Raw genomic sequence first — 24,245 nt, 5'->3', positions numbered from 1 at the left:
TTCACATTTTTTTTTTCATATTGATTTTTTAGGGGGTGCTGCAGCACCTTTATTTCTTGTGGCTATGCCTAGCTTACTTTCTAAATTCTCAAAGTGAATACATACTGCAATTCCAAACACATCTTAGTTTTGATTTTACATCTCAACAACATACAACAACTTGCCTAGCTGAATGTTTGTTTTTTACTTTGCTGTTTTATTTGAGGGTCCACATGTCATGGAAAATACTAACTTTATTTCTAGCAATGAGCAATGGCGGAATTGTGCCTTCAAAAAGACGCCATTGCTATTTAACTCTATTGAATGTTGAGATTGCCGAAAGGCCAGTCTCTTTGGCAATGACAAGGACTGTAACGTTAGCTGAAGAGACATGGTACTCAGTGTACAGGTACTAGTGTTTTTTATTTATTAGATTTTTTTTGATTTTCGAAACAATTAAATTTGATACATATTCATACATCTTCATTTATATATATATAATTCAATGTATCTCGTTATTTAATTCAGGTCAGTTGCTATGAGAGTTAAAAAAGACGGAAAAAAAACATTTTTTTTTTATATCTTAGTCGACACTTCTGCACAACTCTTATTTTGAAAGTCATTAGGAAAAAACGCTGCCTACCGGAAGTTAGAGGCGCATCGTTTACACATAGTGTCTGGTGCTAGTTTTTCCACACACTGCTATTTGATTGACTAACTACACTCAGGCAAGCACCCATCTTTGTCGGGATGAACTAAAGTAAGAAACCGTACATGCTTTTACTCTTTTGTTCTAAATAATCCCTGTGTTATGACTGCTGGCAAAATATACTGCAACAACTAATTACATTCATTGCCCCTCCTAGCCTTGCTAGCTTAGCTTGCCATTGCTAGTTATGTGTACATGTAACCTTTGCTAGCTAACGTTAGTTACCTACTGTGGAAAAAAAAGCATCATGTGTTTGCGTAGGATGCTAGATTAAATTGACAAGACAGTCAATTGACCGCTCTAACAATGGAAATACATGGCATCAGAAGGGAGGCGAGATCAGGTAGGACCATTCTAGCCAATTAGAGGGCAGATAGCGCCATAGAGATAGATAGGACTCATCTTTGTATCTGTGCCATCACTTCCCACAGCATGGGAAGCGCCACAGAGGCCATCCCCATTTTAAAGTTGCCCATTTTCTTCTTCGTTGGCTGATTGCTCCCAACTCAAGGCAATCAAATTGTATTGGTCACATAAATGTGTTTAGCAGAAGTTATTGTGGGTGGAGCGAAATGCTTGTGTTTCTAGCTCCGACAGTGCAGTAATATCTAACAAGTAATATCTAACAATTTCACAACATATACCCAATACACACAAATGTAAGTAATTCCATTCTAAGGAATGGAATTAAGGATATGTACATATATGGATGAGCAATGTCAGAGCGGCATAGACTGATACAATAGAATACAGTATATACATATGAGATGAGGAATGCAAAATATGTCAACATTAGTGACTAGGGATTTCAAGTCTATGTATATAGGGCAGCAGCCTCTTATGTGCTAGGGGTAGCTATTTAACAGTCTGATGGCCTTGAGATAGAAGCTGTTTTTCAGTCTCTCGGTCCCAGCTTTGATGCGGTCCCAGCATTGATGCACCTGTACTGTCCTCGCCTTCCAGGTGACAGCGGGGTGAACAGGCAGTGGCTTGGGTGGTTGTTGTCCTTGATGATCTTTTTGGCCTTCCTGTGGCTGTAGGTGTCCTGGAGGGAAGGTAGTTTGCCCCCGGTGATGCGTTGTGCAGACCGCACCACCCTCTGGAGAGCCCTGCGGTTGCGGGCGGTGCAGTTGCAGTACCAGGCGGTGATACAGCCCGACAGGATGCTCTCAATTGTGCATCCGTAAAAGTTTGTGAGGGCTTTAGGTGCCAAGTCAAATTTCTTCAGCCTCCTGTTGCACCTTCACCACACTGTCTGTATGGGTGGACCATTTCAGTTTGTCAGTGATTTGTACGCTTTCCACCTTATGCACTGTGGTCCCTTCGATGTGGATAGGGGGGTGCTCCCTCTGCTGTTTCCTGAAGTCCACGATCATCTCGTTTTGTTGACGTTGAGTGAGAGGTTATTTTCCTGGCACCACACTGTCAGAGCCCTCACCTCCTCCCTGTAGGCTGTCTCATCATTGTTGGTAATTAAGCCTAGTACTGTTGTCGTCTGCAAACTTGATGATTGAGTTGAAGGCGTGCTTGGGCATGCAGTCATGGGTGAACAGGGAGTACAGGAGGGGGCTGGGCATGCACCCTTGTGGAGCCTCGGTGTTGAGGATCAGCGAAGTGGAGGTGTTGTTCAGTTAAGGAAGTCAAATTAAATCAAATCAAAGTTTATTTGTCACTTGCGCCGAATACAACAGGTAGACTTTACAGTGAAATGCTTACTTACTAGCTCTAACCAATGGTGTGGGAAAAAAATAAGTGTGTCGTTAGGAAAGAAATAAAACAACAGTAAAAAGACATTTGAAAAAAGTGTAACAAGGCGCCTGTTAGTCAGGCTTATTGAGGTAGTATGTACATATCATTAAATACATTCATTATGCCCTAATCTATGGATTTCACATGACAGGGAATACAGATATGCATCTGTTGGTCACAGATACCTTACATAAGGTAGGACTGTGGATCAGAAAACCAGTCAGTATCTGTGTGACCACCATTTGCCTCATGCAGCGTGACACATCTCCTTCACATAGAGAGTTGATCAGGCTGTTGATTGTTGTCCCACTCTTCTTCAATGGCTGTGCAAAGTTGCTGGATATTGGCGGGAACTGGAACACACAGTCGTACACGTCAATCCAGAGCATCCTACAAATGCTCAATGGGTATTTAGTATTTTATTAGGATCCCCATTAGCTGTTGCAAAAGCAGCAGCTACTCTTCCTGGTGTCCACACAAAACATGAAACATAATACAGAACATCATTAGACAAGAACAGCTCAAGGACAGAACTACATACATTTTTAAAAAGACACCCTAGGTCTATCTAGGTCAAATAGGGGAGAGGCTTTGTGCCGTGAGGTGTTGCTTTGTCTGTTTTTTGGAACCAGGTTTGCTGTTTATTTGAGCAATATGAGATGGAAGGAAGTTCCATGCAATAAGGGCTCAATATAATACTGTACGCTTTTTTGAATTTGTTCTGGATTTGGTGACTATGAAAAGCCCCTGGTGGAATGTGTATGTGTCAGAGCTGTGTGTAAGTTGACTATGTAAACAATTTCGGATTTTCAACACATTAATGTGAGTTGGCAGGCTATGGAAGAACTGGGACATTTTCAGCTTCCAGAAATTGTCTTCAGATCCTTGCGACATGGGGCTGTGCATTATCATGCTGAAACATGAGGGGATGGTGGCAGATGAATGGCACGACAATGGGCCTCAGGATCTCGTCATGGTGTCTCAAATTGTGCATTCAAATTGCCATCGATAAAATGCAATTGTGTTCGTTGTCTGTAGCTTATGCCTGCCCATACCATCACCCAACCTCCACCATGGGGCACTCAGCTCACAATGTTGACATCAGCAAACCGCTCACCCACACGACTCCATACACGTTGTGAGGCTGGTTGGACGTACTGCTAAATTCTCTAAAAGGACTTGGGTGGCGGCTTATGGTAGAGAAATTAACATAAAATTCCTCAGCAACAGCTCTTGTGGACATTCCTGCATTCAGTATACCAATTGCACACTCCCATCAACACTTGAGACATCTGTGCACATTTTAGTGGCCTTTTATTGTCCCCAGCACAAGGTCCAGCTGTGTAATGATCAGGCTGTTTAGTCAGCGTCTTGATATGCCACGCCACACCTGTCAGGTGGATGGATTATCTTGGAAAATGAGAAATGTTCACTAACAGGGATGTAAACAAATTTGCGCACAAAATGTGAGAGAAATAAGCTTTTTGTGCATCTAAAAAATTCAGCTCGTGAAACGTGGGACCAACACTACTTTTGCATGATGAATTTATATTTTTGTTCAGTGTAAAAATTATTATTTTTAAATCAATTGGTATGCCTATATATCATTATTTTATAAATCCAAAAATGGATGTAGCAACTAAGGATTATACCTTTTAACCAATGTAGGCTTTATAGCCTATGTCAAAGTTTTTAGTTGGGTTTTTCTAAGATGAGACGTGACAGTTTTAGAACAAAGTTGGTTTATTTTGAACGGTCTGGATTTGCAACGTCTCGTGTCGGCTGTTTTATCTGAAATGTTTTAAATGTGGTTTGTAATTGGTCTTTGATCTTGCATTGTCATAAAGCAGTGACATCACTTTCACTCCAGCCATTTATTTGAACACCTGCATGTAGGGTGTGAAATGGTGAGGGAGTTCCAATTTCAAAATTAATTCACCCACGAGCTCGGCTTGAAGTCATTATTCTTGATCTGTGTTGGTTTCCTCATACATAGAGCTCGCCGGCTTGTAGTCCTAAAAAAACGGAAATGAGTTACCTCTGGTTTGTTCGGCCATTTGTATGGTGGAAAGAATAGGGATTAGGAGATCTAATACATTTTGCTCTCTGAGATAATCAGTTAGTCAATATGTATGAATTCTGAAGCCTTTCTGTGCTTGTTTTGATGACATAAATTCACAAAAGTTATGTTAGCTGGTGAAGATTATAGAACAAAACGTATAAGATCTCCTAAGCCTGTGTTTACCACATACCTTATTTTCTGCGTTTATCCAAAACCCCCATTCATTTCCCCATAGGCTTTGGCCAATGAGCCATGAAGGAGTTAGTGCCTACACAAATACTCCATTACTATTGCTCTCTATTGCCACCACTACCTGAAAGTGCCCCTTGCTTCCGACTCTTTGCAAGGAAAACTCTTGGTAGGAGCACTAATTTAAATCGACTCCTTTGACGCACACACCCAATGCCTCCAGAAGTACCTTTTTTGGGCTCGTGCTATGAGACGTAAAGAAGGAAGGATGAAACTCCTGATTTAATGTAATGCTGCCTCGTCCAGCTTTATTACAAACAGAACATAAATCACAAAAGAATGGGTCTGGCTGTGAGGGTCAGCTCAGTTCTGGTATATCCATTAGTTCTAGGGGGCTATGCTAGTGTAAACACAGCTTGGCTATGCTAATTGAAGGGCACTTGTAGTTGGGTACCCCACACTGTAGTTTGTTTGTGGAAGTGTTTCTTAAGCATTAACTCAATAATCCATTTCTAATGCCTACTTAACATTATGAACATGAAAATAACCAACAGCTCCCTAGCTGAGTGTTTGCTGTTCTAATTGGGTAACTAGGCCTAGTGTTTGCGGGACTGAGTCAGAGAAGACTAGTAAGGGCATAGTAATCACATATTTTTGCCAGCTCTTTCACAAATGTAACAATCTCCAGGTACAAGATATACTTCAATAACATTGAAACTGGGTTTTTATTTAAATCTTTGTTAGACCTATACAATTCAGAATCTGATTCATACACATTAGTCTGGCCTAACTTTTGTAAAATAATGTTTCCACAACAGAAATAACCAGAAAGCCTGCTTTTATATTGTGTGAGTGGTTAGCCTACACGGACCCAGGGAGAAGGAACATGCATATATTTTTTTTGATGCAGACATTGAGACATGAGCCTTGCTCTGTGGCCCCTGTCCCCCTAGGGCCTAGGGCAGTGGGATGGTTCTAGCACAGCCATGTGGCTTCTCCTTGCTCTCCACATCATTAAAGGAGAATCCCTGAATCTGAGGCCCAGGGAGTCCCAGTAGGTCTGTTTGCCCAAGCACAGATGCCTCACAATTTACTACGGGAGTAAATTCTACAGATGGGGGGTCTTCTTCCTGGGGTTACACACTATCCAGTTCCCAACACGGCTGCTGGATGACCCCATTTTTCACCCCCTCTAGATAAAGTTGTTGGGATGAGAATGGCCAGCCCATTACATCACAGACCAACAGTTGAGAAAACAGAATGGGGTAGGCTTAATTTCTCTTGTGGCAGAACTTCACCTCCTGCTCTCTGAACGTAAGTCTGAATGCTGGGTTTTTGGCTATGCCTGCTATTGTCTCCACTTCGGTCTTTGAAAGAACTGCAAAGGCAATAGCCAGCATCAGTTGAGAAACAAAACATGAGTGGATTCTGCATGTCATTAAATGGATGATGTGGTTTTGTGTTTCTCAAATGGTCAACATTGAATTCTTAAACCTCTGTTTAATAAATGGTAGTGATACAGTTCAATGCTTTACATAACATGTTGTCTTTGCAGTTGAACTTATATCATCTTAAGAGGAATGCCGATCCCTTTTCTTCTAGAGACTTTTCCCTTATCCACTCATGTCACTAACCTATGTATTGTACAGTGTTTCTGTTATATAGCCTTCTGAGGTTAAAGAACGCAGAGAATCTCAGAATATTCCACTGATTAGAACTCTACTTTGCAAATGTTGTGTTTTTTTTAATCAGTGATTCCAGAGACCAGTGGAATGAGATCATATGCTGTCAGAACTGAAGGCCAGAGCACAGAGATTACTTTCTGCCTTGTTCTAAAAACCTTTAATACATTTTAAACAGTCCCCTTGCATGTTTCACATGAATACAAACAGGCCAGTCAGATGCCCTAAGGTAGGCTCAGTCTTCACAACAGTTTCTATTGTTTAGTCTAATGGAGTATGTTTGTATTTTAATCCTTAAAAAAATAGTTTGTTCAAAATGATAAACTTAGAGTAGATCAGTCTCAGGCGATGAAATCCACACAGAATTGAACTGTTTTCAACTATGCCCACAAGGGGGTAGTCATATGCTAACTCAACGAGAGAGTTTGTCTAAGCTGTGGTAGGAGAAACCCCAGTACGATTTCATATTTCCGGGTCGGGGGGGCAATAATTTGCCTTAGCTTGTAAGTTTTTTTTGCAATGGAATCATCAACCAATTAATGTTTACTTTTCCTCATGAACACCAAGTTAACTGAACCAACAAAATAAAAATGTGGATATAAAATCATGTGATCAGGCCTGAGGTCTTTTGTGGACTGCTGTGAGGACTCAAACAATAATCTGAAAAAGGCATCAACTCAGAGATATACTCTGATCGTAGGGACTTTTAACGTGAGAGGAGGGGAGCACATCCTGGCTGGTGGATAGGGAGGGGTGGTTGAAGTTTCCTAGATGCTGGAGAGGGGAGCACATCCTGGCTGGTGGATAGGGAGGGGTGGTCGAAGTTTCCTAGATGCTGGAGGTGGGCCTAGTCTTCAGGGAACCGTGACCTATTTCCTGCCCCTGGGCTTAACATTCTGCATTGTGTCCAGGTGCTCAGAAGAAAAATGTGACCCAAAATAATGAAGTATCTGTAAGGATAGTTCGTTTTTTTTAGATGATTAAAGATGGCTTGTGTCTTATTGTGGAATGCCACTGTAATGTCAACCATATTAAAATGCCTGTAGCCTAATCAATTAATAAATGTTTAAATTAAGAGAGGGAGAGTAAATCACTAGAGACACTTTTTTTTGAAGATTTGTAAGGCCAAAAGTTTTGTTTTGGTGTCTGCTTAGCTATTTAATTGGTCAATAAAGAGGTTTCATTAATATCTAAAATATCCTGGTGAAACGCTAATAGTTAAACGGAGAGGTCAGGGCTTTGGTATAGCTTGTCCTCTTAACAGACAACTGCTCCCTTTTGTGGACTGCTTTCTGGACTATGGCCTTGATTGTAAATTCCTCGAGTTTAGTATGCCTGGCCAACTCCAGCACAGAACTCACATAGACTGTTACTTTTTCCCTCTCTGGAGTGTCTGTCATATAGGAGGAGCATCTCGGAAGGGTATCTTTCCAAACCCTCTTCCACCCCTGCCACCGTTGAACAACTGGTCCGGACATCTGGCTCTAACAGCTGTTCATGGCCTCATTTTAGACGTACTGCTGTATATGCCCCAGTCCCGTGGTGGTGATCTGGAGCTATCAGCACTCTCAGGACGCGCCATAGAGCTTTCTTACGGTCATTTGAAATGTCATTTTCAGAAGCCCAATTCCCCTTCATGTTCATTTGTAGAATTGGAGAGATCTTTGGGGTTATTTTGCCAATATTCAATGTCTCCAGTTTTTGAGGCTATTCCTAGTTTATCTAGTTTGGCTCAAGACATCTTCCATCTTGCGGTGACATGGGTGAAACGGACTGGTTGGTGCCACTAAAGGCTTGACTGCACACTTGCCATCTACAGCTGATATCATTGAGAGGCTCTCATCTAGATGAAAAGGAGAGAGACGGGTGGATCTAGCCCCTGCTCCCACTTGAGTCAAACACATTGCCATTTCTAATCTCCCTGTAGCGATTTCATACTAAAACGTGGCATGGATAAACCACGTAAAGTTGTATCTCTTATGTGGAATTGAGTCTTTTTGTGTAGGAGAACTGATGGGAATCACTATGGAAATATCCCTTGGTTATTGGAAATGCTGAGATTGAGCAAGATTGCATGACTTCAACTGTCAGATTGAAAGGACTGAGACTGGAGTAATTAGACTATATCCAGGCCTTAGATCATCTATGGGACGATGAGTCAACTCGACCTGAAGTTCCCTGCAAGTTCATGACCTTTTAACTTCAAGCCAGTGGCTCTGGAGGCAAAGCCTACTTAGTGACCTCAGCAAAGTAGCCATTGACTATATGACAAATGCGTCTTTTAGCATTGGGAAGATAAGGTAAACGGAATCAGTTTGATTTATTTCACCATTGTTTTTGTAGAGGCTCTTGGCCTGTGATTTTGAAGGTAGTGGAACTGGAACAATTTCTAAGATCATTTTTAATAACCGACAGTTTTATATTCAACTGCCACTCTTTTATATCTGTTTTCCTCTCCTTTTCCAAATGAGGAAGAACTCCAAAGTCTCTTCAACTACTTTCACATCCACTTGTCTTTAACCTTCGGTTACAGCTGAATTAATCCCTCCATCAATTCTAGGCTGAAGTTTACGATATTCATTTCTAGACACCATCCTAGGTACTGGGATAGAGCACCATCTTATGTCACCTCACTATATCACAGTCCTCTATTATAAACCTGTCCTTGCTTGATGGTCTCTGTATAAAACTTCTGTCAGCGTTCACCTGGTACAATGGCATGTGGGTCGTCAGCAGGCAGGCGGATGGGATGGATCCTGGCCTCTACCAGGCAGTATATCACGTCAGCTCTCTATCACAGGGCTTTACGGAGCCCATAATTGAAACCAGGCTCCCGATAGGGCTGCTTCTCTGAATCTCTGCTTAGATGGAAGAAATCGATAGTGCATGGTGCTCTTCAAAAGTCATATGTGAAATATTAGACTTAACCATTACACTCTGCTCTCAGCTATTTGACCTAGGCCCATAGGATAAAGCAGAGAGAACAACGCATGGCTCTGTCTTTCAGATTGCCCGGTACTGCCATCTCAGTCTGCGGCGCAGCTGTCACTGTTTGTATATTTGATATACTGGGGATGCTGAAAAGAAACAGGTGTTGTATATTAGTTCCACTGTTTTATTTCCCCAAAAATGTGGACTGGAGTCAATAGAGTTGTCAGAGCACGTTATTGTAATATATGGCTATCTGACTTTTAAATTGACCATTGCTACAAACCATCACCCTCCCCCTTTCCCCCAGAAAGAAAAGAGGGGGGGGGGGGAGGAGAGATAATGCAGTTCAGGTGGACTGACCTCAAAGAGAGATGAGAAAGATGGAAATCTCTTTGAAACTTCCCCCCTCTTTCAATACGTTTCATTGGTTACCTGCAGGACACACTGTATTCTTTCAAAGTTCTTGCAGGGAAATTGGATGGGGAGTTAGTTGGCTAGTATGGAAAGAGCTCTACATGTATTTGTGATACTGTACCTGTTGATAGGACCATAGACCTATAATCAAACTCTGATCTCCGCTTCGTCTGAGCTAAATGTGCCAAATATTCATTCTTCATTACCTGTAAATATTCCATGAACATGAGTGACGTTAAGGAGGATCCAGCCCCGCCAACACTAACCTAACACATTTCCAAAAGCTTGTCTTGCTTTGGCCCGCATGAATGCTATTTGGCTGCGAGGCCTGGGGTTGTGAGGGGTGACTGCATCAGTGTTTATCTTACCGACCCGATCCCCAAAGACAGGGCCTTATTCTCCCGCAGAGAAAAATCTCATTAGGGTTTGTTGCACAAAACACAGAATGCTGATCCCTCGCAGGCTTTTTCTCTGGGACACATGTTTCTAACTGCTGTCTGACCCGGGCTCTTGAGCTTGTCCAATCCCATTTGGCTCATGTGCCTCCGAGCCAGGGCTCAGTTACCCAGCACCCATCTCAAAAGGCTATGTTTTTATTTCTCTCACCTTTGACCTCGTCAATAGAGACAGATCCATTTGGTACTGTATAGGGGTGGGGGTGTTTGATGCATGAACACCTCTTTGTGTAGGTGTTTTGGCCTTTATGTTATTGTGATAAATAATGCGAGTAAAGTGTGAGTAAAGAACAGTCACAGCTTGTCTTTGTCAGTGAGTTATCATCAGTGTAAGCCTGTCCGGGCCCATGAGGCATCCGATCCGCAACTGCCCATTCCTGGCAGCTATGTCTCTTTTGGTGTCTAAAGGCTGTAAATTCAGTCAATGACGTCAGGGCACTGGGCTGACACCATGCATCAAAGACTCACTTTAAATTCATGTCTCGCCTTCCGCCTGAGATGACTCTGACAATCAATAACGCTGGACTGAGGATATAGCAGTCGCCCCCGCTTGACTCCAATCTCAACCATTAATTGAAGTCTGTGCTTTTCGGGGCTGAGGATATATCTTGATGGAGAGGTGACATTGACCATAAAAGGAGGGGAAGAAATGCACACACGCGCACACACACACACACACACACACACACACACACACACACACACACACACTGCAGCAGACTGAGAAAGGTGCTCTGTGAGAGCCCATTAGTGCTTAACAGTGAAAGGCCAGGTCCCCATAGGAATCGGTGGAAGGAAGCTATGTTGAGTAATGGTGTGCACATGGAATATGTAACTCACTAAAGAGGCACTTTCAGCACCTTGCATGTGATTTCCAAGAGACTTCAGGAGGCTGGGGTTTTGCCTCTTTTTATGAACTTAAAATGTGTTTAAGTTATTCTGTTTTGCCTGTTTCCATTGTAATTTTCTGAGGAGATTAGGCTATTTCCTGTGGTTTCACACTATGGAGTTTTTCCTTTTGTAGACACAGAATAGAAATCAATAACCTTGAGGTTGACCAGTCCGTCTCCAGTTCAAAAAGCCGCCCTGAGGCTGAGAGCCCTCCATCCTCCTCCCCTTGCAGGCAGGATGTTTGGAACAGGTGTTTGGTGACAGGGTCAAGGATGCGTTTTCTGAATAGTGTCTCTGGTTTGTCTGCCAAAGCAGTTAGGCCTATGGGGGTATATGGAGGTCCCTAGAGAGCTTGCTGGCCCATGCAGCTAAAGCATATGGCGCCCCCTGATAGACGCCAGCGTCTGTTCTCACTCCCTGTGTGCTGGGCTCAAACTTCAGCATAGCATGCACTCTTTCAAAATAGCAATTAGCCCATCTCATGATAATCTATACTAAAGCTAAGTATGGCAGAACTAATAATGAAGAGACATAGCGATCCCCTTTTAAAGCAGGATTTTTGTTAAGATCATCTGGTATGCCCGAAATAGCGATACTCTCAATCAATATTCAACCATTTTTGGTTTTACGATGAGTCTTTTCTGAAGGTGTCAGTTCCCAGCAGACTTCTTCTATGAAAGCGTTATGCTTTCTCAATCTCTCTGCACTAGGCATGCCTTAATTGACTGAACCCTTTTCAGTCATTGGTTGCTTCTTTTTGGCATCCATTCTGTAGTGAGACCCATTAGAATATGCCTAGTAATGGAATTCAGAGGCTGTGTGGATGGAAACATGGTCTGAATGATCATGTCAGAGACCCAGCCACTATAGAGATTCCTCTTCTGTTGGCTTCTCCTATCGTGGCCAGATGGGGCCCTAACCTGCTTGCCCTCTCTATTGCTGACTCATAGCCTGAAACTCCGCTTCCATAGCTGGGCTCCCGTCATTTATCACGTCCGAGCTGAAGCCTTTAAGAAAATTGCAGTACTTTAGTCCTCTACGTTTCCTACTGAAAGGCGTCCAAGAGTCTGAACCCTTAATTCAATAAGAGATAAATTGAAAAAATGTGCAAATGTAAGCTGTATTTGCTGGCCAGAACCTAGGAGTGGATTTCATACCCCCTCGTTCTCTGTGCTGTAAATCTTCCCAGAGTTTCATCTGCTTGGCTCCGAACAGTTAAGAAACTGTTCATTAGACTGACACAAACCAGAGAGAACCATGAGGGCGGGAAGTGGCTCTACGTACGCAGGAGTCTTGGATCGGGCCCAAGTGTCTGGCCCCTGAGGGCCTGCTGATTGGGTCACTATGCATAAGGTGGGACTGGGATGGAAAGGCTTTGGGGTCAGCTTAATCCATTTCTTTTGTTTCAGTCAACAGAGGCCTTTGTGAATTCTGAGCCCATCCATAAATTGGGCTGAAAGGCACAGCGGCTGCCAACAAACGATTTAACATGCGCTCCGTCCCCTCAAAGGAATACTGCTTTTGATAGCGGTAGCCAATGTTTTCGCTGAAATGAAGTATTTGATTTAATTGTGGTTTAAAATGGTGCGTTTCATTTCACTACTGTGAGCTGTTTGCTTTTTTTTGTCATCTTGCACTAGTTTGATGGACGACCAGAAATGTTCCTATGTCAACCAATAGAAGAAACATATTTTGGGTTGTTTAGTGATTTGATTTAAAAAGCACATTTAGCAGACAGGTTCTGATAAGACCTCTTCACACACACACAGCGAAGGCGACATTTGGCTTGTAATTTCCTTGGTTGTTTTACGGGATAATGGGTAGCCCGTAAGGGTAACAGTAAGTACTTGAAAGGTCTTCTCTCTTTTTTTTAGTACTGCGTTAAAATCCAGGTAGCAGACAATGGACCCTAATAGATATCTATGTAGCTGTACTGTATATTAAGTAATACACAGATCAAAAATATCAACTCAACATGTAAAGTGTTGGTCCCATGTTTCATGAGCTGAAATAAAAGATCCCAGAAATGTTCCATATGCAAAAAAAGCTTATTTCTCTCAAATGCTGTGCACAAATTTATTTACATGCTTGTTAGTGAACATTGATACTTTGCCAAGATAGTCCATTCACATGACAGTTGTGGCATATCAAGAAGCTGATTAAACAGCATGATCATTACACAGGTGCACCTTGTGTTGGGGACAATAAAAGGCCACTCTAAAATGTGCAGCTTTGTCACGTAACACAATGCCACAGATGTCTCAAGTTTTGAGGGAGCGTGCAATTGAGATGCAGACTGCAGGAATGTCCACCAGAGCTGTTGCCAGAGAATTGAATGTTAATTTCTCTACCATATACCACATCCAACATCGTTTTAGAGAATTTGGCAGTACGTCTAATCGGCCTCACAACCGCTGGCCACGTGTATGGCGTTGTGTGGGTGAGCTGATGTCAACGTTTGCTGATGTCAACATTGTGAACAGTGCACCATGGTGTGGTTATGGTATGAGTAGGCATAAGCTACGGACAACCAACAATTGTAATTTGAAAGCACAGATACCGTGACGAGCCCTGTTGTCGTGCCGTTCATCCGCCGCCATCACCTCATGTTCCAGCATTATAATTCACAGCCCCATGTCACAAGGATCTGTACACAATTCCTAGAAGCTACAAATGACCCAGTTCTTCCATGGCCTGCATACTCGCCAGCAAAGTCACCCATTGAGCATGTTTGGGATGCTCTGCATTTACGGGTACGACAGTGTGTTTCAGTTAGCACCAATATCCAGTTACTTTGCACAGCCATTGAAGAGGAGTGGGATAACATTCTACAGGCCACAATCAACAGCCCGATCAACTCTATGTGAAGGAGATGTGTCGCGCTGCATGATGCAAAATGGTGGTCACACCAGATACTGATGGGTTTTCTGATCCACGCCCCTACATTTTTTTTGTAAGGTATCTGTGACCAACAGATGCATATCTGTATTCCTAGTCATGTTAAATCCATAGATTAGGGCCTAATTTATTTATTTAAATGGACTGATTTGCTTATATGAACTGTAACTCAGTAAAATCTTTGAAATTGTAGCGTCCACTTTGAGAAGCAACTTCTACCTAAAGCCCTCCTTCCACTGTTGATAGCCATGGAAGTTCTCAGGGATGAAATGGGCCCTGCGGCTTGACAAGTAGACGCCCAATTCGCCCCCCTCATTCTCACAAATGTATCCTACTTTTTACGAAGTTTGTCATTTCATCGTGTGACGCTGACAGTGGAGCGTTGTGCGATTTTGGAGAACCTCAAACCCAGCTTTTAGATATGCTGATATTATAACAATGTATTTAAGAGTTTTGCTCTGAGTTACTATAACATGCGTTTCTGGCATTGAGAAATATAGTAAGTGCTTACACTCCCGTTTTAAACTGATGCTCATTTTGTTATGGATTCCTAGTGAAATGGCAGCTCAGCCTCGCTCAGTAAAGTGGCTGACTTGACGTTGCCCAGGGCCCGTCTTTAGGGTAGTTTTCTTGGTTAAAGAGGGGCTCTGTTTAAGCCACAGTCAAGGCCTTGTGTCAGAGTGTTTACTAATGTGATTCTCTGTAGCACTGGCAGCTCTTCAATCCCCATTTATATGGTCTGTCTGGGCCCTGATTGTGGAGTGTGAAGTATTGAAGGAGCTGCTAGCTTTCTCCCAGACCTGAGATGGAGTCTCCTGTTTTGTTTTTTTGTACCCTCCTGGCCAGGTCATTACCATAAAAGAGAATGTGTTCTCAAAGGGGAACCCTGTTAAATTAAGGCAATATTCCTTCTACTCCTCCTCTTCCTCCAGATATCAGAATTTGAAATGTACAATAAGGTGAAATTGTTGTTTTAATGGTAACCTGATGGGACGATGCCTTTTGGCCTCGACTTTAGCTTGACTTTATTTCCCCCTTACTCTCCTCAGTCCACCCTGGTCTACGTAAGTGATAACAGTGAAGAAAGGCACATTTCCTCAGTTTCCCAACATTTCGTCCAATATGTATTTTTTTATTCTTTGGCTCATGACCTCTTTTTGTCAGAGACGAGTACAGTCTTTTTTTCCCCCCTCTTTCAAAAACAAAAGCTTTTCAGAGGAGCTCTTATGGCCAGCCAGCTTTTTACTGACACACACACTTGGCGAGGAGGTGGTAGTCTTACTTCACCCTTACACTGGTGCTGTTCTTGATCGTCTCTGGCTGTCAGAGCAGAGCGGACGTGAGCCCTCTCACGGAAACACCCCAGGAGTCAAGGGCACCTCTTGAAGGTTCCTGCTAGAGGGAGTGGCGGGATTAATGCTGACTGATTTCCCTGTTGGTGCCTTTGACGCAGGCTCCTCCAGGTTATCACCCCACCTTTGGCACTGCATGTGTTCTCATTAGACTATTGTGGAACCTTGTAGCCATCTGCAGCAGTTCTTACAGCAGGCCAGGCCACTGATTGTGGAGTGTAAAGTATTGAAGGAGCTGCTAGCTTTGAAGGAGCTGCTAGTATTGAAGAAGCTGCTAGTATTGAAGGAGCTGCTAGCTTTGAAGGAGCTGCTAGCTTTGAAGGAGCTGCTAGTATTGAAGGAGCTGCTAGTATTGAAGGAGCTGCTAGCTTTGAAGGAGCTGCTAGCTTTGAAGGAGCTGCTAGCTTTGAAGGAGCTGCTAGCTTTGAAGGAGCTGCTAGTATTGAAGGAGCTGCTAGCTTTGAAGGAGCTGCTAGTATTGAAGGAGCTGCTAGCTTTGAAGGAGCTGCTAGTATTGAAGGAGCTGCTAGCTTTGAAGGAGCTGCTAGCTTTGAAGGAGCTGCTAGTATTGAAGGAGCTGCTAGCAGACCTGAGCAAAAGAGTCTCCTGTGTTTTGCTGGACATAGCATGCTACCAGGCAGCCCCCTCATCCGTTAGAATGGGAGACTGGTCTTTGTCAGTTGTCTACTTGCACCCAAGCTTGCCCCTGAGTCATGTCATTCCTCCTGTACTGTAAACACAGGGATTTGATGGAACCCTGGAGACGGTGAACCCACTGGTTGCCATTAGATGGGAAATATGTGCTTTATCTCCAGGGTCAATCACATTCTTATTTATGGCTGTTGTGATGTTTTCATTAATCGTACTGTTGAAGACATGAACACTCATTTTATGACTGAACACTCATTTCATCAGCACGCAACAGTTTGATGCATGTTCACTTGCAGTCTGACTTGTCTTCAACCAAATTATACAGACTGCCTGGAGTCATTCAATTCAGGCTATGTGAATATGTGCAAATCATTTCATTTCAAATGTATTTTAGAGCACACTTCTAAAAGTAATATTTTCCTATCTTTGTTTGACAAACTTCTCACAGGTCACAAATCCCTCGTTGGTTAAGCTGTTCAAAACCCCTCTGGTTCATTTAATCTGTTATTTTTCACTTGGAAACATGAACTTCCTGTTATTCTTTTAAAAAAAGCAAAGAATATTCTAAAACATCTCTCCCCATTCTCATTATGGTGGCTTCAAACATTTTTGTAAAAAAAAAAATGCATGCATGCTTTCAATTTCGTCCCTCCCGGCCGCCTCTTTCCATCCCTCTCTTCGTCCAGAAACAGAACCAGCTTTGTTTTTGTAACGATCAGTTAAATTACACTTCCAAAGCTCAAGGTCAGAGCGACTTCCCCTTTTTTTGTTTTGATTTAAATGGCACTTAGCCGTGCTACTGTAGCTAATCAAAAGGATTTATGGGGTGCATCACTTTGGCCTGGAATGAGGGGTGTTTGTTGACACCCTCCTCTGGGTGTTTTGGACGTTTTTTATTCACCATTGTTGTAGCTGATGGAATGGAAGGCAGGTGGGGAGACCTTCCACTTGTTTGGTAGAAAGCACAACCCTCTCCTTCCGCTTATCCGGAAAGTCTGTGTAAGCTTTCATAATTACATTGATCTTGAGAGGGTTTTACGACCTGCTGACGCAGTCTATCACATTTCAACATGGCACTTGTTAACGGCCCTGGTGTTTTGCATATTCCAAGTTCACGTCCAAACATGGGTGTTTCTCGGGTTTCCTGTTAATTGGGATTTTTCACATGACCCCGAAGGAGAGGAAGAGGAGCGGACAGACAGGCAGACGAGGGGTGCGTTTTTGGGCCTCAGAGCGTTGCCAAATGGTTCCTCTCCTTGATTGAGTCAGAGAGACTGTCAGGCCAGAGGCGTGGACTACGAGAACCAGATGTTGACTTCCCCTCTGTCTCCATAACCCTAAAAACAGATTACAGTATATTCCTGGTATTAGAGGCCTCAATAAAACGCTGTTTCGCAGCATTGTGCATGTTGCTTTTGTGTTTTATTTTCGCTTTAAATGCAGGAAGTCATTATTAGGCCATCTTATCCGAGGAAATGTATCGCTCCCACGAGTTTCCACCCGATCACATCTTTTGGACTGGTTTGAGTGAACACAGCAGAGGCTTGCTGGGTTAATGAGCCTGCCCTCCCTGCCAACCAATGGCACTGCCATCTTTATACCCAGACCTCTGCCAGCCTAATTGTTTACCTTAGAAATAGCTTTGGACAAAAACCCTCCAAGCGCCCTAAATCTGTCTTGGGCACTTATTTGGAATTTATGTGTGATTACTTGCCATTAAGTGCCTTGGGAGGGAGGATTCATAATAGAGTGGGTGATGTGGGTAGGACGTCTTAGGCCAACTTACGATGGACGACCACAGTAAATGAAAGTGAGCAGTGAAGGATGGGACAGATTGAGAACATTTGGTCAAACTGCCTCCGGCTGAGCGTCTTAGCCCCCTAAGTCTCTCGGAACGGCAGGTCATTGTTGTGTTCAAATATGCTGACCTCTAATGAGAAGGCAGGTTAGAGGACGACCTGGAAGCGCTTTGTCTGCATCTCCTGGGAACACAAACACCAACAGTATGCACAAGAACAGCTGCAGGGTTGCTCCTTGTCAGCGGATGCGTACTGACACTTATTTGTCAATTCGCTGCAGAAAATATATGGAGGGGCTTGCAGTGTGAGAAAATGCAGATAAGGGAATGTGTTGTAGGTGGATAACTGGGAATCAGTCACTCAAATATTTGATATTAAACTTGAATCTAACAGGATGGCTCCTCGTCAAGGCTAACCTTTCTTCAGAATTCCTGTGAAAAATTATGTCACCTGATAATGATATAGTAGTCATTCCCAATATTTGTTTGTCTCTCACCATTCATGTCTATCTTTACAGATAATCAATATTTTGTTAATAGCTATTCCGCCCCCTATGGAATGAAGGTGACGTTTGTGTGTGTGTGGTTTTCCTTCTTACTAGCTCTTTGGAAAAATGTACTTACTATATCGCTGTGAAAAGGTGGTAGTCCTACCTAGGTATCTTAAAATGAATGCACGAACTGTAAGTCCCTCTGGATAAGAGCGACTGCTAAATTCCTAAAATCTAAAATGTTGGTTTGGGTTTTGGTCTTAAGGTATTTCAGTAGTTCACAGATTCAATATTGAGGCTTGGATGTTATGGTTTAGGGCTGATTTTGGTCCAAAGGGCATCCCATACGCTCCTTTTTCAGCCAGCCATTTTTTTTGATTTGTTTAGAAAGGATTACCTCCGTCTATTTTGGCTTTGGTGTTGCCTTTTTTTTTTTTTTTTTGCTTTTTTTTCGGTTCGTTCTGCTCTTTCATCACTGCAGATTTCCCATGTTGATATCCCCATGTCATCCGATCCCTACGTATTTCTTCCTGTCCTAAAACCCAGTCCCATATGGTGTACAGTGTGACTTTCAGAAGCAATTTACATATCTAGCATGAAATCGAACAGTTGAAATAAGACACAGCGGAGAGATGCTTCTTGGCGCCGCTCCAGGAAGGGCAGCGGTTGTTAATCTGCTTCCTGGGCTTTGCGTTTTCTCCCTGTCCTTAGCTGTTAAGCACTTTAGGAAAATGCATCTTAAGTGCTCTTTCATGTTTTTTGTTGTTGTACTTATTGAGTTGAACTTGCATGTAAATTCGCAGCACAGCATACTCAGCGAAGAGATCAGTGAATGGCGAGGAGGAAGCAAAGTGCTAGAGTAATTCTTGATGTAGATCGGGGACTGCAGATGTAAATGAGCTGTAAGCTAAATCTGATGCAGTGCATCATTTCTCACTTATGAGACTTATGTTTTGCTGTACATTGTCACTGTTCCAAATAAACGTAATAAATACATGTATAGGAGACATTCTCTCAAGACTGCCTGTCTGGTTTTTGCTCAGTTTAGTTGAACCTATAGAGGGTGCTTTGGCTTTTGAAGTTTTCTTTCAACTTGAAAGGAACATAACTTTTGATCCAGTACAATTAGGAGAGACATCCATGTTGAATAGAATAAGACAGTAAGCCAGCAGGAATCCAAATGGCTATGACTCATTTCTCAGATGTAAAACAAAATGGTAGAATGCTTTTTAAAAGCAAAAATGGAATAACCATTTCCTCAAAAGTAGTCCACCTCTTCCACAAAGGCGTTCGTGAGTTTATATAGGCCTACCTTTACTCTGGTGGTGGAAGAGACCAAATACTGAATCTTCTTCAAACTAAAAACAAAGGGTTCTTTATCTTTGAAATCTATTCAGACCATTGGAAACTTCGCTGTGAAGCAACGCTTATGATTCAGAAGGGAACCGTTTTCTCATGTCATTGCTGGTTTTGAAGTCCTTCTGAAGAGTGCCTCCCCCCGTTCTCTCTCCTTCAGCAAACTGGCCATTTGTTATTTTTCTATCTTCCTTTCCTCTTAGGATTTTGTTGCCAAGGCAATGGTTGAGAAATGTGGCCCTGGGATGTGTGTGTGTGAATGCGTCGGAGGAATGCCTGTGTTAAACATGGCCATAGGATCCTGTCAGACCCCAAGGCACGGGAATAAAAGAGACACACTGGTGTCTGAGGATGCTCTTCACTCAAAGGAAATGACCCTGCGATACACAGGCACAGCCCGAATTCCTGCCCTTGTGTTGTCATCGCAAAAGTAAATACTTTGGGCCATGGTTTTGTCGCTAAATCAACAGGCTTTCTTTCCCAGCTTAAAGGGATAATCCACCCCCAGAAATAAATATCATGAAACTGTCAATTTGATGGAAGCTTGTTCTATCAGTGGGTAAAGTACACATTTTTCCCAGGATTTAACTTCGAAGTGGTCCATCTGTGAAATCAGGAAATTGTGTAGGATACGTCATAGCTGCATGGTTCTCGTCGCTGGAGATCGGGGATTACACACTCTTATTTCAAAATGCTTTTAAAACAATTGCCTGCACCCCAGATCGCCAAATCAACCAATAGATAGTATCGGCATACTTGTATATAACACATTCATCCATTTACTGTGCATTCCGAAAGGAGCTTAAATGGCGCCGGAGGAGATGGCAGCCGTTTTACGGTCTCCTAACCAATTTTTTTTCGCGATATTTGTAAATGATTTTGTACATAATGTTTCTACAACCGTATCTTATGGCAGAAAAGAGCTTCTAGATATCAGGACAGCGATCACTCACCTCGGATTATTCAAAGATTCTTTCAACAACAACAACAGCAGAAGCAAGCAGGACTCGCACGTTATTCTCCAAACACCCCACAGGGCAGACATCCCAATTATTCGCAAAAGGAAGCGACACAGAGGAGCCGGATGCCTCGTCCAGACCTGCAGAAGGCAGGTAGGAAAGCTGCCGTTACCGTCAATATTACTCGCCAACGTGCAATCATTGGACAATGAACTAGACGAGGTACGATCACTAATATCCTACCAACGGGACATCAAAAACTGTAATATCCAATGTTTCACCGAATCGTGGCTGAATGACGACATGGATATTCAGCTAGCGGGATACACGCTGCACTGGCAGGATAGAACAGCACACTGGTAAGATGGGGGGGGGGGCGGTCTGTGCATATTTGTAAACAACAGCTGGTGCACGAAATCTAAGGAAGTCTCTAGATTTTGCTCGCCTGAAGTAGAGTACATGATGATAAATTGCAGGCCACTACTTGCCTAGAGAGTTCTCAGCTATACTTTTCGTGGCTGTTTATTTACCACCACAGACAGATGCTGGCACTAAGACCGCACTCAGCCAGCTGTATAAGGAAATAAGCAAACAGGAAACCACTCACCCAGAGGCGGTGCTCCTAGTGGCCGGAGACTTTAATGCAGGGAAACTTAAATCAGTTCTACCAAATCTCTATCAACATGTTAAATGTGCAACCTCCTGATTCCTGCTTTCAAGCAAAAAATGTAAGCAGGAAGCACCAGTGACTCGGTCTATAAACAAATGGTCAGATGAAGCAGATGCTAAACTACAAGACTGTTTTGCTAGCACAGAATGGAACATGTTCCCGGGATTCCTCCGATGACATTGAGGAATACACCACATCAGTCACTGTCTTTATCAATAAGTGCATTGAGGACGTCGTCCCCACAGTGACTGTACGTACATACCCCAACCAGAAGCCATGGATTACAGGCAACATTCGCACTGAGCTAAAGGGTAGAGCTGCCGCTTTCAAGGTGTGGGACTCACCGCTATGCTCTGCGACGAACCATCAAACAGGCAAAGCGTCAATACAGGGCTATCATACTACACACCCCTACGCTCATCGGATGTGGCAGGGCTTGCAAACTATTACAGACTACAAAGGGAAGCACAGCCGCGAGATGCCCAGTGACACGAGCCTACCAGACGAGCTAAATCACTTCTATGCTCGCTTTGAGGCAAGCAACACTGAGGCATGCATGAGAGCATCAGCTGTTCCGGACAACTGTGTGATCTCGCTCTCCATAGCCAACATGAGTAAGACCTTTTAAACAGGTCAACATACACAAGGTTGCGGGGCCAGACGGATTACCAGGACGTGTGCTCCGGGCACGTGCTGACCAACTGGCAGGTGTCTTCATTGACATTTTCAACATGTCCCTGATTGAGTCTGTAATACCAACATGCTTCAAGCAGACCACCATAGTCCCTGTTCCCAAGAACACGAAGGCAACCTGCCTAAATGACTATAGACCCGTGGCACTCACATCCGCAGCCATGAAGTGCTTTGAAAGGCTGGTAATGGCTCACATCAACACCATTATCCCAGAAACCCTAGACCCACTCCAATTTGCATACCGCCCAAACAGATCCACAGATGATGCCATCTCTATTGCACTCCACACTGCCCTTTCCCACGTGGACAAAAGGAACACCTATGTGAGAATGCTATTCATTGACTACAGCTCAGTGTTCAACACCATAGTACCCTCAAAGCTCATCACTAAGATAAGGAACCTGGGACTAAACACCTCCCTCTGCAACTGGATCCTGGACTTCCCGACGGGCCACCCCAGGTGGTGAGGGTAGGTAGCAACACATTTGCCACGCTGATCCTCAACACTGGAGCTCCCCGGGGGTGCGTGCTCAGTCCCATGGGTCCTCAGATCCTCAAAAGGTTCTACAGCTGCAACATCGAGAGCATCCTGACAGGTTGCGTCACTGCCTGGTACGGCAATTGCTCGGCCTCCGACCACAAGGCACTTCAGAGGGTAGTGTGTACAGCCCAGTACGTCACTGCATGCCATCCAGGACCTCTACACCAGGCAGTGTCAGAGGAAGGCCCTGAAAATTATCAAAGAACCCAGCCAACCCAGTCATAGACTGTTCTCTCTACTACCGCATGGCAAGCGGTACCGGAGTGCCAAGTCTAGGACAAAAAGGCTTCTCAACAGTTTTTACCCCCAAGCCATAAGACTCCTGAACAGGTAACCAAATGGTTATCAGGACTATTTGCATTGTGTGCCCACCCCTACCCCTCTTTTACGCTGCTGCTACTCTCTGTTTATCTTATATGCATAGTCACTTTAACTATACATTCATGTACATACTACCTCAATTGGCCCGACCAACCAGTGCTCCCGCACATTGGCTAACAGGGCTATCTGCATTGTGTCCCACCACCCTCCAACCCCTCTTTTTACGCTACTGCTACTCTCTGTTCATCATATATGCATAGTCACTTTAACCATACTCACATGTACATACTACCTTAATAAGCCTGACTAACCGCTGTCTGTATATAGCCTTGCTACTCTTATTTTCAAATGTCTTTTTACTGTTGTTTTATTTATTTATTTACCTACACACACACACACACACACACACACACTATTGTTTAGGGCCTGTAAGTAAGCTACTACACCTGTTGTGTTCGGCGCACGTGACAAATACACTTTGATTTGATTTATTCAGTGCCCTTGACTTTTTCCACATTTTGTTACCTTACAGCCTTATTCTAAAATGGATTAAATAAAAAAATCCTCATAAATCTATACATAATACGCCATAATAACAAAGCGAAATCAGGTTTTTACAAAATACCTTATTTACAGAAGTATTCAGACCCTTCGCTATTAGACTCGAAATTGAGATCAGGTGCATCCTGTTTCCATTGATCATTCTTGATGTTTCCACAACTTGATTGCAGTCCACTTGTGGTAATTTCAATTGATTGGACATGATTTGTAAAGGCACACACCTGTTTATATAAAGTTCCACAGTTGACAGTGCATGTCAGAGCAAAAACCAAGCCATGTGGTCAAAGGAATTATCCATAGAGCTCTGAGACCTGAAAATAGCTGTGCAGTAGCGCTCCCCATCCAACCTGACAGAGCTTGAAAGGATTTGCAGAGAAGAATGGGAGAAACTCCCCAGATACAGGTGTGCCAAGCTTGTAGCGTCATACCCAAGAAGACTCGAGACTGTAATTGCTGCCAACGGTGCTTCAACAAAGTACGGAGTAAAGTGTCTGAATACCTACAGTTGAAGTCGGATGTTTGCATACACTTAGGTTGTAGTCATTAAAACTCGTTTTTCAACCACTCCACAAATGTCTTGTTAACAAATGATAGTTTTTGCAAGTCCGTTAGAACATCTACTTTGTGCATGACACAAAAACAGATTATTTCACTTGTAATTCACTGTAGTATCACATTTCCAGTGGGTCAGAAGTTTAGATACACTATGTTGAACTTGCCTTTTAAACAGCTTGGAAAATTCCCTAAAATAATGTCATGGCTTTAGAAGCTTCTGATAGGCTAATTGACATCATTTGAATCAATTGGAGGTGTACCTGTTGATGTATTTCAAGGCCTACCTTAAAACTCAGTGCCTCTTTGCTTGACATCATGGGAAAATCAAAAGAAATCAG

At 43.2% G+C, this 24,245-nt stretch overlaps 1 protein-coding gene across 1 annotated transcript in view; it reads left to right on the top strand.

Annotated features, from left to right (window-relative positions):
- Nucleotides 1-631: 631 nt before the first annotated feature.
- Nucleotides 632-24,245, top strand: part of LOC139415184 (protein dispatched homolog 1-like) — a 73,542-nt gene continuing 49,928 nt past the window's right edge. The window contains exon 1 of the mRNA XM_071163080.1: nucleotides 632-739. The gene's annotated coding sequence lies outside the window, so the exon portion shown is untranslated. The remainder of the gene's footprint in view (nucleotides 740-24,245) is intronic.

This window comes from Oncorhynchus clarkii, chromosome 8, assembly GCF_045791955.1.
Source record: "Oncorhynchus clarkii lewisi isolate Uvic-CL-2024 chromosome 8, UVic_Ocla_1.0, whole genome shotgun sequence".
In the NCBI taxonomy this organism is placed as follows: Eukaryota; Metazoa; Chordata; class Actinopteri; order Salmoniformes; family Salmonidae; genus Oncorhynchus; species Oncorhynchus clarkii.
Note: the sequence above shows the minus strand (reverse complement) of the source record. Positions and strands in the feature narration are given on the sequence as shown.